Genomic DNA, 13,482 nt, shown 5'->3' on the forward strand with positions numbered 1-13,482 from the left:
AAGTAAATGTTTGCAAAACGTATTTTCATTTAACCATTTGCTCCAAGAGCAAAATAAAATATCTATTCTTATGTTTGAATGACTTTCCAGAAGAGGAAAAAAAATAGAGAGTAAGTAAATTAAGAGAGTAAAATTGGTGAAGATGCCAAATTTACTGTCACTCTCTCAGCAGATGTAATCAAAACCCCCTCGCAGCTGTGGAAATTCATTTTTTGAAAACAAATTCCTAGGTAATATAACACAAAGCATAATTTTATAAATTTACACTCAATATTTAATAAATGCGTCATCACAGTCTGTGAAAAAGGTCTATTGCATTTCTATTGGTTAGTCATTTGCAGAAGTATGGGACAGCAACACAGTGGCCCATTTCTTCTTTTAAAATCCCCTTTTAATTTGTTTATTTAAACTCTTACTGTGTGGGTCTGTAAAGTGTACTCATAATAATGTTAAGATATTAAAAGCACTGGAACGTGGTGCATTAGAGGTCATCAAATATAGTAAACCAACTAAAAATATTGAGCATACATTAGTACACACTATCCCAGCAGTAAAACCGGGCTAGACCCAAGTATTAAGCATCAAAAACAGGAAAGATTTTGATTTTGCTTAATAAAACCTACAGTATAAAATATAGCATAAATGTGTGAATATTATGGACGTCAAAAGGATGAAATGATTAAAAATAACTAATCTTTATAATCGCAATAGTCATTTGAAGGAATGCATTTAATGTACATTTATGTAGATGACACTTGTAGTGGAACATACAGTACATTATTTCTTCAACAGTGCTGAGAATACAAAACGTTTTTCCAATTGTATCCCAGCATGTCTCAGCCAATCAAACAATGTCAAATTTAATTCTGCTATAAAATAGCAGATTCTATATTTCTCAAACTGCTTCGATTTCAGAGTAAGCAATTTGCTTACCGTTAGTCTATTTTCAGCCACAGTATCAACTGCTTTTACTGCAGCTGAAAGACTAAATGTAAAATTACACTGTAATAATGTACATTTTTATCATATGAATGACAAACTCAAATTATATGCAGTATGAGTTGCAAGGAACACATTTATTGTGGCTTATTGATGAGGCTGTGGGAGTACAAAAGACAACAATTATTGGGAAACACTGCTCTAATGTGCATAATACTGGATTGTGAGTTTACTAAAGATGCATGGAGAGTTTTATCTGATGTGCAGAAACAACAGCAGGTTTGGGGTTAAATCCAGAGGCCTGTTCTGCTGTCGGTGTGTGCTCACATGGGTCCAAAGTCCCGAAACGTTACAAGCCATTGAGAAAATATACCAAACACACTACAAACTATATATTCTATTATGCAAGAGAGTGCTTATTTGTTCTCTACGTTCTCTCTATCTCTCCCTCTCTCTCTCAAAGGTGAGAACAGTCATACAAGGAGATTAGGGGCCCTGGCCCTGTGAATGAGGTCAAAGTAAACCTGCTGCCCCTAAACTAAACTAATGAATCTTATGTTTTCTTGCACCTGAAAATCTTTTCAAAAGGACCATATTTCCTCAAGATGAAAATGGAACAAAACTAAACAGCCCGAGTTTCTGAATGCTCATTCAAATCAACAGTTTATCATCCACCAGTAATTAACCCACTGCATTTTCTGGAATGCCCAATTCCCAATGCGTTCTAAGTCCTTGTGGTGGCATAGTGAGACTGGACGAAGACGATGCCTCTGCATCTGAGAACATCAACCTGGATTCCCTCAGCATGCCCTGGATTCGAATTTGCAACTCCAGGGGTGGTAGTTAGCGTCTTTACTCACTGAGCTACCTAAGCCCCTTCTGTGCTCTTGGCATTAAAAAGAAGTAAATAGATATTTCAGTGTGTGAGAAAGATATGCCAGAATGTGTAACCTATATCTAACTGAGGGGTGTGTGAATCCGAATGAAAGAAGAGGAGGTTGACAGCAATCCAAATGATCGCCAGGAACAACAATCTCTGAGGAGAAGAGGGTGACGGGAGGTGAAGAGGGGAGAGGAAGAGGAGGTCTAATGTTCAAATGGCAATAATTAAGAATACGTGCAGTGGAAAGTAGAGAATACATGGGCAGCACACATGGAAATGTGCACATGGGTTTACTTAGCTACACTTTTGTCTTTAGAAGTTAGCTGAATCTGAAAAAAAACCTCAATGAATGTCAATGAATGTCTTCAAAGGTAAAAATGCAATTCTTTTAGGAGTAAGGGTCTAGGTTAGTCTATAATAATTGAAATTAGCTTCATAATAAAACAACAGAAGTCTGTGGTTTGTCCCTGTTTAGATATCAAGGTAAACTTACAAGAGTGTGTGCCAGATGCCTACTAGAGACAGAGGTACTTGGTTGCTTAGGAGACCTGGCTGGAGTCACTCAGCACACCCTGGGATTCGAACTAGCGAACTTTAACACTGAGCTACACAGGCCCCCATGATACATTGTTATAGTTGCCATTCTCTATCTATAGAACTGTGTGAAATCATCAAGGTCATCTGATGTACAGATCACATGCACTAATACACAATGTAGGAAAAACTGCATCATGTCTAAATCACTTATGTTAGATGGCAACTTACAAAGATCAATGTGCTTTGATTGAACACTGCTGATTTTAAAACATTATGCTACGGAGTTAATAAATTCTTAACATCATGATCAATATTAGAACATTCATTTCATTACACTTTTGAGTATGCTGATGAGCCAAGGTGCATCGTATATGATGCATTTGTGCATATGTGCCTTTATATGTATGTGTATGCAGATCGCTTTATGCCATGAAAATGGGCCAGGGAAACAGACGGTGAGAGAGTGTGTATGTCTTCAGCAACTGCCGTAGACTGGCGGAGTATGTCAGATCCAGCCCAAAATGACTAGCAGCTGGGGGTGACAGTTGTTTTAACAGCTGAGCTGACAGGATTAATTCAAATGCACTAAAATCAAAAAGTGGAGAACACCTGTTCAGTCTTCCAGCGGTCTCCACGTCCAGGCAGGGGATCAGGATTGGGCGTGCAGCCAGGCTAGAGCTCTTTCTCCCGGAGCATTCAGGAGAAGTGTGCTGGGTGCTCCGCTACCATGGGACATTTGGAGAGGGGTGGAGGGAGGGATCAGACAGAGGGGCCAAAAAAAAAAAAAAGAATACAGTGGCAGAATAGGAATGAGTCAAAATGGACAGAGAAAGAGAGAGAGTGAGAGAGGTATGAAGGGAAAGAAGGCAGGACTAGGATCCCCCTTGCTTGTTTCTGAACATCTGGCTCAAATAAAGGGTCTATTTTCTGGCAGGCCGATGGGTACTGACCCTGGGTTGCTCAGCGGAGACAGATTACTTAGATTCAAAGTGTGCTGCCTGACCACAGGACGGCCGAGGTTAATTATGAGCTTCCCCCATGTTCAAAGACCCCCTGCTGAAGCTTCATTCAGGACTGTGGTGTGTCCACTACAAACCTCCAGTCCCATACACTCAAAACCAGGAAGTTGAGAGCATGTATGGAGTGTGTGTTTCCGTGTAGATGTGTGAAGTGTCATTAAATAGATTACGTGTTGTATTTACTGCACCAGAAGGGAAGACATGCACACGGTTAGATTGTCATCACATTAAAGAAATTACATTTCATCATCAAGAGTGTCACTAAGCAGTTGTAGTGTACATGCACTGAACATGTCCATATGGGCTTGCTGTCGAAAGTGTATACTTTGAAAGTCCGAGAGCATCGTGTTTAGAACTGCAAGCAGAAAAACAAGTGTACCTCAATGCCTGAAACATACTTTACCTAATAAGGTACCACAAACACTTAAACATCGAATACAAGCTCTTCTGGCAAGCTCGATTTCTCACCTTGTTGTGCAAAATGTGTAAAAATGCCATTCATGATGCACCTCTAGTACAGGTTGCATTCTCAGCGTTACTACAAGTGGTGCTGTTTATATTTTTAGAGCTAGCAGACCTTTGAAAGAGACATTTATCGCCCCTTGAGGACGAATCTCGAGACACCATATTTGTTGAGATTAGCTTTTTTTGCACTAGAATACGTTTTCGGTCCAAAGACTTTTGTATAAGCATTTTTGTGTTTGTATGTGCAGGTGACCTCGTATCATGACCCTTGCTATGTATGCAGTGCCTGCCATTTAGCCTGCGAACATCCACTGTTTGCTCTAATCTCCTCCAACCCAAGCAAATACACATAAATCTGCTTTGTAATTTACTTTACATATCCCTTTTTAAACCTGCCGAGGCTCAAGTGTGTGTGCGCGCACAGTGGAGAGAAGGGATTTAGCTTTAGAGGGGCATGGAGATGAGGAAAGGATTTGTGACTTCATTCGAGCTATGCGAAAGGCCTCTACCGCCACATCAAACTAACCATCAACCACTGGCCAGCAATTACCCACAATGCAACAGCAAGCCAAAGTCGTGTGGCAAAACCATGCACACATCCATGCTATTGCCATATTTCTGCTTGCCTTGATTCCCTTTGGAGATATACACTCACTGTGCTCAAATAATATGTTACAGTTTGATAGTTGTCAGTGCAACTCTCATGTGCACCACACACTAGGAAAGCTCTCTGAGATTGAAAGGAGAGTGATATTTTATAGAGTAAAATCGCTCAGTTTTGAAAAGTTGTGATGAATATTCATGGGATATTGTATTCCATTATTTAGCATTAGTTTCAAAAATGCCAACTAACACAAAATAAAATTAGCATGTTAATAGATATGGGTGTGCTCAGCAAATTAGCATAAGAATCACTCAACTGCTCCACGTCTGAGAGCTTTATAGGTTTAATGAATAAACAAATGCGAAGAACTCACTTTATTTGCTTGAACAGTTTATTTTTTAGTTATTGATTGTGTATGTGTTTGCATGCATGTCTATGAGCACAGAAGTTCTCATGAAACAGAAGAGTCTTAAGAAGCTGCTCTGTCATTTTCTACATGTCTGTGTAAGGAATATTCATATTATGCAATTCACAGGCACATCGTTAAATCCAGCCAAGCAAACAGAGCTGCTAATATATGGAATCCTCATATTCAGACTCTCTATTCAGCCATCACGGCTCAGGAGCATTTCCAATTCATGCATGTTTATGATGGCTGTGTGCAACTGTCCAAGTCTTGAGCCACAATGGTGTGGCTATGGAACAGTCAGCTATATAATAGACCCGCTATAAAGCCACAGTCTAATTCATGAACCTCCAGCCTTTGTGTCTGTCTTAATACCACACCAGGAGGTCAATAACAAAACTTTAGACACACAATCACACACACACACACACACACACACACATACAAGTACTGCACAAAGCTGACCATCTCCAATTCTCTAATCCGAAGCCCACACTTAAGAATCTACGTAAGAAAGACCACATCACTGTTATGCCAAAAGGCTTTAAGCATGTGTGTGTGTGTGTGTCCTCTGACAGCTTTTCCCATCCAGTAAGCGGCATTCAGCTCTAATATCACCCATCCAGCGAGAAGGCTCATCCCTATTGATTGTCTTGTGCAAGGCAGCAGAAGAATATAAACTGAAAGGCAGACACAAACAATTCAATACAACTGACTTGAATGTGCCTTTCATAGACAGGGACAATAGCATGCTCACAATGGGCCCTGTTAACTCTCATGTGTTCAGCTGTTTTGCCAACCTCAAAGGAAATGTACACTGACTTGGATTGAGCCAAAAAAAAAAAAAAAAGTAAATTAAAAAATAATGCAATTGTCTAATCTTCTGCTTTTCCCATTATAGACCGATGGCGCTACTGAGAAAAATATCTAGTGTGATAATGGCTGAGAGTTAGATTAGCTGGTGTTTTGTTGTGTTAGATTTGGTAAACAGATTCAGAAGCAAAACTTTGTTCAGAAGGGCTGTGGATTTCATCATTTTTAAGTGGAACTTTTTAATGACCAAAGGTTGCTTTTTCAGAGCACAGCAGACATTATGGTGTTCTCAGTTTTGTTTCCTTTAAGTATATATTTTTCTTAGAAGCACATTTTATTCCTTAGGTGAAATATAGACACAAATGTGACATTTGATGACAAGACAGTAAGACTACAGAGCTTTATAATTTGAAAGAAAAAAACATAATATCCCTTACTCATGAACTCTTGTTCTCTTCTATGGATCAGCATTGATAGAATTTGTTTTGCGTTGTTCTCTATAGTCTTTCTTTTTCTACCAACTTCCCTCAATTTTTTGGGAGAGTGAGGGGAAGATAATGAAAAACAACTCTTGTGAAAACCTTGCTCGTAATGTTAATTTATACATCTCACTAATTACTCCCAAATGGTGAAAATTGCATATGGAAGTTGTTCCCTCTCCCACGCTCTCCCTCTTCCCTCACAGACACTTTCGATGCTCATCGAGTTCCCTCCTCACACTGTGTGTGCCTGAATTTGTCTGTATTTGGCTGCATATCATATGCAGTCCCAAAGTTGGTAGTTTCTCTTATTCTATCTGAGCATAAGGGGCAATTTACACGCATTCTTATGTTCAAAAACAACAAGAGGGAGAACAACAGAATGGAACAGAAGAACCTCAAGATGTGTTTTTTCAAAGTTCAACTTTAAAGGTGTAGTGTGTAATTTTCTCTATATTAAAATGCTTTGAAGAGACTATAAGAGCTATAAGTCAGCCATTAGTAGGTTGATTGCCTCGAAATGTGTAAACACTTGTGTAGATGCTAACACTCTGTGTTTGAGCATGGCAACGAGCCACACATTGTAACACAGGATCATCCAACGGCGTGTTTGGGGTGGGACTATTTGTTCGCCCGACCAATGACAGATAGAGGGAGTGTTGGATTTTTTATTTTATTTTGCAATGTCAAAATTACATGTGCAAATTTAACTTGAAAAAGCAGCACTCTCGGCTTAAGACGGTTGTGTTGTATTTTGCATGAAATTCAATTCTTCCCAATAATCACAGACATATGTTTGTGTTTATTATACCATGCATAATTAATCAGCACTCCTAAATACATGTTCCGAGTTCTGTGTGATGGCAGTGCGTAAATCTCTGCGATTTCTACTGATATAATTATCCCTTGCGAATCGTTAAACATTACAGACTTCCGCGGTTATAATTACTTTACAGACATACATTATGCCCTGAAAATGAATCCCATCCGAACAGAGATGAAGACAAACAATTGAAAAATTGTACAGATGCAGTGCAAGAATGTGTCCTGTAGTTTCTGTAGCTATCACATCTGTAGTATCATGTTCTGCATTTATAGTCCGTAGTTTTTCTTATTCGATTTTTGCATAACTGTGTTTATATGTGTTTGCATGCACGTTTGTGAATCTATTATATTGTATGTGTGAGTGTGTGTTTGTGAAAGCACTCCACAGCAACAGTTGTATAGCGGATTAGCAGACCCTCCTTCTTCATGGAAGTATGTATCCGCCCTTCTTTTTCTCTCTCATTCAGGGGTATGGATGCGTGAGCCCTCGGCCAACAATGACAGAGCCTAAGTACTGTCTTATAAAATGGCCCAGTGCCTCTGAACACCACCACCCCTCCCAAACACACACAAGCCTTACAAAAGACGTACACTCTGTGAGAGTGTGTGTTTTAGTCGTCGTTGTGGCTGTAGCCTCGCTCTGATCTTAAAACACCATTTGACTTGCCCTACAGTTCAGTGTCAAGCTATAAAACAGTACGGTCACACAACTTACAGCCCACAACGCATTAAAAGCTACCTCCAGACTGACCCCAGACTAGCAGAGGCAGCATAAGATAATAGAAGCATCCAGGCAGGAGCTGACCCAATGACAGTCTTTGAAGCATAGAGAGAGAAGCATGGAGAAGGACTCAATTAGTCAAGTTTAAATTGAACCATCAATCTCAGCTCACTCCATGGCCATCCGGTGCGAATGGGGACAGAACTCGTAAACAAGACGACGCTGTTACTTCATGAGAACCATCTGGCATCTAACGGCACTAAGTAGGGAAGAGATGAGCACAGGATCCAAAATGAACACTCGCCAAGTGGCAAATATGAGTAAAAATGGGTATGGCCAGTTACTCGCCAGTTGGTCGGTAACTTTATAAGATTCTGCAACATTCTACAACATTCTAGGATCATAACATCTGCAACATGGCTTAAACAGAAATGCAAAAATTGACCCTAGGTGATGTAAACAAGGCAAGTGATTCAAAGACATGCAATTTGCAATTGTGCAATTGGCTGTGCAAAGGTTGCTGTGTCAGGCTGGTCGGGATGCTCAAAAAAACAGAGCAATGCTTTGAAATCGGCAAGGTGGCACAGGAAGTTGAATGAGACTATTGTCTGCAAAGGGCTGTGTGACGTATGCTCAGCTTGAGAGCTCTTTCTGTGAGTGTGTGTCTGTGTGTGTGTGTAAGGTTCAATGCTCAGAGAACCAAAGCTTGGCCCTGACCATGAATCAAGCTCAGCCCAGCGCCAAGGCTGACAAACACAGACACACACAGACACACACAGAACACACGCACACACACACACACACACACACACACACACACACACACACACACACACACACGTGGACACTCGGGAGACCCTGAACATCTGTGCCCCACATAACACAGACTGCCAAGCACTAGTGAGGACAACATCTCCTCCAGTGAGAGCAGGGGGAGGCGGAGGGCCTTCATACCATCAAAGAAGCAAGAGTCTCAAAGATTTGGAGTAGTTCACCATGAGGATGAAGTCAAGTTCATTTGCGGTATCGCCAACTTGCGCTCAGTCTTTAAGAGTGTGTTTGTGTGCCGATGAGATACGGTGTGTTTGTGTGTGTGAGTGTGTGTGTTGTCCAGGTCCCTGAGAGACTGAGCTCCCTGTGAACCCCTGACAGCCCTCCTGCCCTCTTTTCATTACTAAAGCTAATAACACACAAGCACACTCCAGCACGCTGTTCTTGCTGCAGTTGTCTGAAATATACAGCTAATGTATGCGAGAGAGAAGATTAGACAGACAGACAGAGGATATATATAAGCAGGGTATCTGCACATTTTTTAACAGCAAATTTAATAACTTTTAAGACCTTTTTAAGTCCTCTAAAAGGAAAATTTAAGACTTTACCTCAACAAAAAAAACAGGAAAATGTTCAGCGCAACAACACAGAATGATGTGTTGTGGTACAACTCACCAGAGCCACGCTCAAAACAGGTCAAAGGGACGCAAAAACTTTTATACCAAGTGCTGATTCACCTTACAACCCTGACATGGTTGACTATGTATAAACTATCAGCTTTTAAGGTACTTCAGGTAATTTCTAAATTCTGGCCCCTCATAGCAGTTTGAAAAAGACATGGAAGACAGCCCCAGGACATTACAGAAGCCCACAAATACACAAAAGTTAAAGTATTCGTCATACTTGATCTAAATTATGGGTAAATGTGGCTGCCAAATAGCCTTGAGCTGGGTTTGGGGGTTCTCCCCCAAGAAAATGTAATTCAGGGTCTGATAGTGTTTTCCATGTCATTTCAGACACAGATAAATGCAAGCACATTCAATAATCTATGCATAGACCTAATGAATGAAGATCCAGTCAGACAATTGTAGGAAAGATCAGGATCAGAAATGTATTTAAAAGTGCTTTGTTCAGCAACTACTTTCAGTACTGTGCATCAAACTTCCAATATGGTCAACAATGGGATTAATGCCAATCTGGCAATCCAAAGATATACATGTATAACAGTACACAAACAGAATAGCATGAAAACAGTCATGCTTACATGGGATGACAAATAGAGAAACAGCTTCGGACTTCCCTATAAAGCTTTTATCCAATGCGACTTACAATTGCTATATATGTCAGAGGTCGCACGCCTCTGGAGCAACTAGGGGTTAAGTGTCTTGCTCAGGGACACATTGGTGTCTGACAGTGGATTCAAACCCGTGTCTCTCACACCAAAGACATGTGTCTTATCCAGTGTTTGCAGTGGGCTGTTTACAATAATCTCGTGTCATAAAAGCATTATATCAAGTACATTCTCAGACTCAGCCGAACGCACAAACGCTCTTCTTCGTGAGCATGAGTGTGCGGTTAAAAACTAGCCTAGAGCGCCATCTGCAAAAACTAAGCTCAGAATCAATTCACAAAGCATTAGGAAAAAATTGAAATCAATCCAAGAATCGCAATGACTCAATATATTGTCCCAAATAGTCATTAGGAAATAACATGAAAACACACAAAGCATTTTAACATATTCAAAGCATTTTAAATGTTACTTTGATAGTCTTACCTTAAAATGCTCCAGCAAGTCTTCTGCCGTTGAGTGGCCCAAAAACTGAGAACCAAGATAGCGAGACCTGACAATCGGGGTGCCGGTCTCGTCGGTCGACCAATGTCTGACGTGCAAGTCAAACTGTTTAGTTTTCGTTGTTGTGTTCATGGACTCATCGAACATTATGATGAAAGCGTCATTGTTTGCCCGTGAAATTAGTTCCTTCTTTAGGTATGGGGCAACACCAAATCGTGCTAAATATTCGTTTTTTTTCCCCTTCCACACGTGAACGTACTTGCACACTATGAGTCAGGGAACATTGCTTGAAAAACTAGGTGGATGTCCTCATTTGAGGTGTACGAGTGGTGGCGGCTTACGGTTTGAAATACCCACAGTATTTCGGCTTTAAGTGTAGCTACATTCGCAAAGCTGCCGAAGGCATTGCTTGAAGTGGACGGCCTTGTGGAAGGCTGAGAGGTCGAAGTGCTCGATGAGAACATTATGGGCAAACTACTTGCCTGCGACGACACATACTTCTATGCTTTCGTGTGTGAATCGAGCGCTATGTGGCCCATTGACCCCAGCTGTATCGTCTTTTTACATAAAGCACACCTCGCTTCATGATTACTGGCTGTTTTCTTCAGTCACCCCCGATACTTTTTGTCCTCCAACCAATTGTCATTAAACAAACATTTGCCCATGCTTGCGATTTCGCAAAATGCCGTTGATGGAACGCATTCATCAATCACTTACTCTCGTATGTCACCTATGGAATGATGCAGGTTGCACCCACGAAGTGCTGCCCCCAAATGTTGCGCTGGTCAAATTGCGGTCGAAAAAATAAATAAAAATGACGAGACGGACATGAAATTTAAGATCCCACATGAAATTTAAGACCTCCTTATGGAAAATTCCAGAATTCAAGACATTTTCAGACCTTAAAAATCAAAAATTTTATTTAAGACGTTTCAAGACTTTTTAAGGACCCGCGGGGACCCTGTATAAGGTGAAAATAAAGTGTCCAAGGGGAGTGGTGTTCAAAACAAAGGGGGATCTGGCATTGTTGTGGTAAAATGGTCAAAGGAATGGTCCAGCCATGAGCGGTGTCTGACGGCCACACGCGTGTGGGCGGCGGAGTCCTTGGCGGCCTGTCTTCCCTGGCCCGCGACAAGTGTGAGGGGAGGCAGCCTGGCCTCTAGCCCGTCGGCCACAACGTGTGCTGTGTGTGCACACATGGAAACGCTCTATGTTTTTAAGACATTGGCAATGGAGCATTATTCACATCAGGTGTGCTTCATCCAACACTGTCAGAACGAGGCTTATTAATTATGCACCTCTTGTCGCTCTCCTGCCCAACTCCCGTTGTAAGCCTGGCTGAAGGACGGCCCAAAGAGGTGGGGCAACGATGACGAGAGAGAGAGGGGCAGGTTGTTAAATATAAAAATTGTGTTCAGATCAGAGTGCTGTATCATTGAGGGCAGTCGATAAGGGACTGGCTTGGACACTCAATTATAAAAGGCCAAATGTTGTGTTCTTGGTCAAACAGTGAGACACATCCGCACACACATAGTAGCCTGACCCAATATAAGTTTGTTTGGTATTTCAATGTAATAAATGACTCTTGCTCTGGTTGTTTATCTGAGAGGAAGTGGAGCGAGGGGGGCAGGTGAGCAAACGGCTCGCTAACACGCTGACTAACACACTTCTGATTTCACACAGGGAAAAAGACACACACAACCCTCTCTCTCTCTTTCTCTTGCTGTTTTCTGACCCATTTCCTTCTCTTAACTCTTTCAACATTCTGAACACAACTCAGTGCTGCTACCTTTCAACTCTTCACCGACTTTCGTTGAATGTGTATGAGCATGTGTACGTGAATGCATGTGATTGATCCAGCTCGAAGCAGTGTGTGAAAACGAGATGGAGGGACGAGAGATTGAGAAAGGGAGCAGTAATAATACAGCCCTTTCATAATGATTAAAGCATTCATTAATTTTTCATCATAATCTGCCGTTTGCGGCTAATGGTCTTTGTGAGGTACACAAGCAAACAATGGACAGGAGAGTTGAAAAGGGATTTTTATCAGGCTATGAGAGCCCTGGCTCAATGCACTGCCCACCTCCTCCTCTTTCTCTCTTTTCTCTTCATCTCTCTGTTTTCTCTTTTCTTTTTTGCTTCTCTTTCTCTATGTCTGAGCTTCTTGAGGGACCAGGGCTTTTTTTGTTTGCACATTTAAACAGAAAGTAGAGATAATGCACTATACTGTAGCCTCTCGCTAATGGACTCCACATTCATTTTACCTTTCTTTCCTTTTCTCAATAGTTCCCTAAAGTGTCTGAGCATTCAGCATCAGAAATATGCAGAAATACACAGCCTATCATACACAAAATAAGCTCCCAAAACAGTGTAGAAAATTCTGCAAACTTCCCTCCAAAGTTAGCAAAAAAAAAAAGTATCTATCAAATTCCATCTGGGCCTGCTAATGAACTGAATCTTTAGATAACTCTAAATAAGTCCATAAACATGTTATTTCACAATTTAAAAAAGTAAACATGCACAGGGCGAACCTTTAGATGCAACAGTTAGGCAAACTTAATGGCAGTTTAGGACAATATTTTCTTAAAGGAAAACAATTTGTCATGTTTAGGACTTTACAAGGTACAACTATCATCCGTCCATCCGTCTGTCTGTCTGTCTGGCTGTCTGTCTGTCAGCACATATTGAGTAATACACATAGGGAGCAGGTTCTGATTATTCATGAAGAGCTGGTCTCTAATTACAGAGCGAGTGTGGTGTGATGTGATGTAAGAGAGAATGAGAGAGATAGATGCTGTGGAAGGAGTTGAGAGCTGCTCTCTCAGTAATCAGTCTGAAATGAATATGCAAAGTGTGGCACACAATAGCTCCAAACAGCTGATCCCTGCCTGCTCAAACAAAGGCCTGACTTTATCAACAGCTCTCATTAAGCATAATTTGTTAGTCAGGAATGATAAAAGTAGAGAGAGAAAGAATGAGCATGTGAGAAGAAAGAGAGACTCCTCAGAATCCATCACACCTGCAAGTCAACTGCACGGCAGTTTCGCTACATCAAAAGAATACACAAATGTGCATGTCTGCTGATTGTCCGATACAGTGAGGCAGTCAAAGAAATAGCTAAGGGCTGTGTCCGAAAGCTGAAAAGCATCAAGGAGCCTTGAAAGGCATCAAGGTGTGAATCTGAATCCAATGGTTGCATAATGTACAATTTGTATCCGGTTGAAAACT

General features: G+C 41.0%; 1 protein-coding gene across 4 annotated transcripts in view; it reads right to left on the reverse strand.

Moving 5' to 3' along the window:
* sox5 (SRY-box transcription factor 5) overlaps positions 1 to 13,482 on the reverse strand; it is a 293,062-nt gene that overhangs the window by 55,507 nt on the left and 224,073 nt on the right. The window lies entirely within an intron of this gene.

This window comes from Xyrauchen texanus, chromosome 47, assembly GCF_025860055.1.
Source record: "Xyrauchen texanus isolate HMW12.3.18 chromosome 47, RBS_HiC_50CHRs, whole genome shotgun sequence".
In the NCBI taxonomy this organism is placed as follows: Eukaryota; Metazoa; Chordata; class Actinopteri; order Cypriniformes; family Catostomidae; genus Xyrauchen; species Xyrauchen texanus.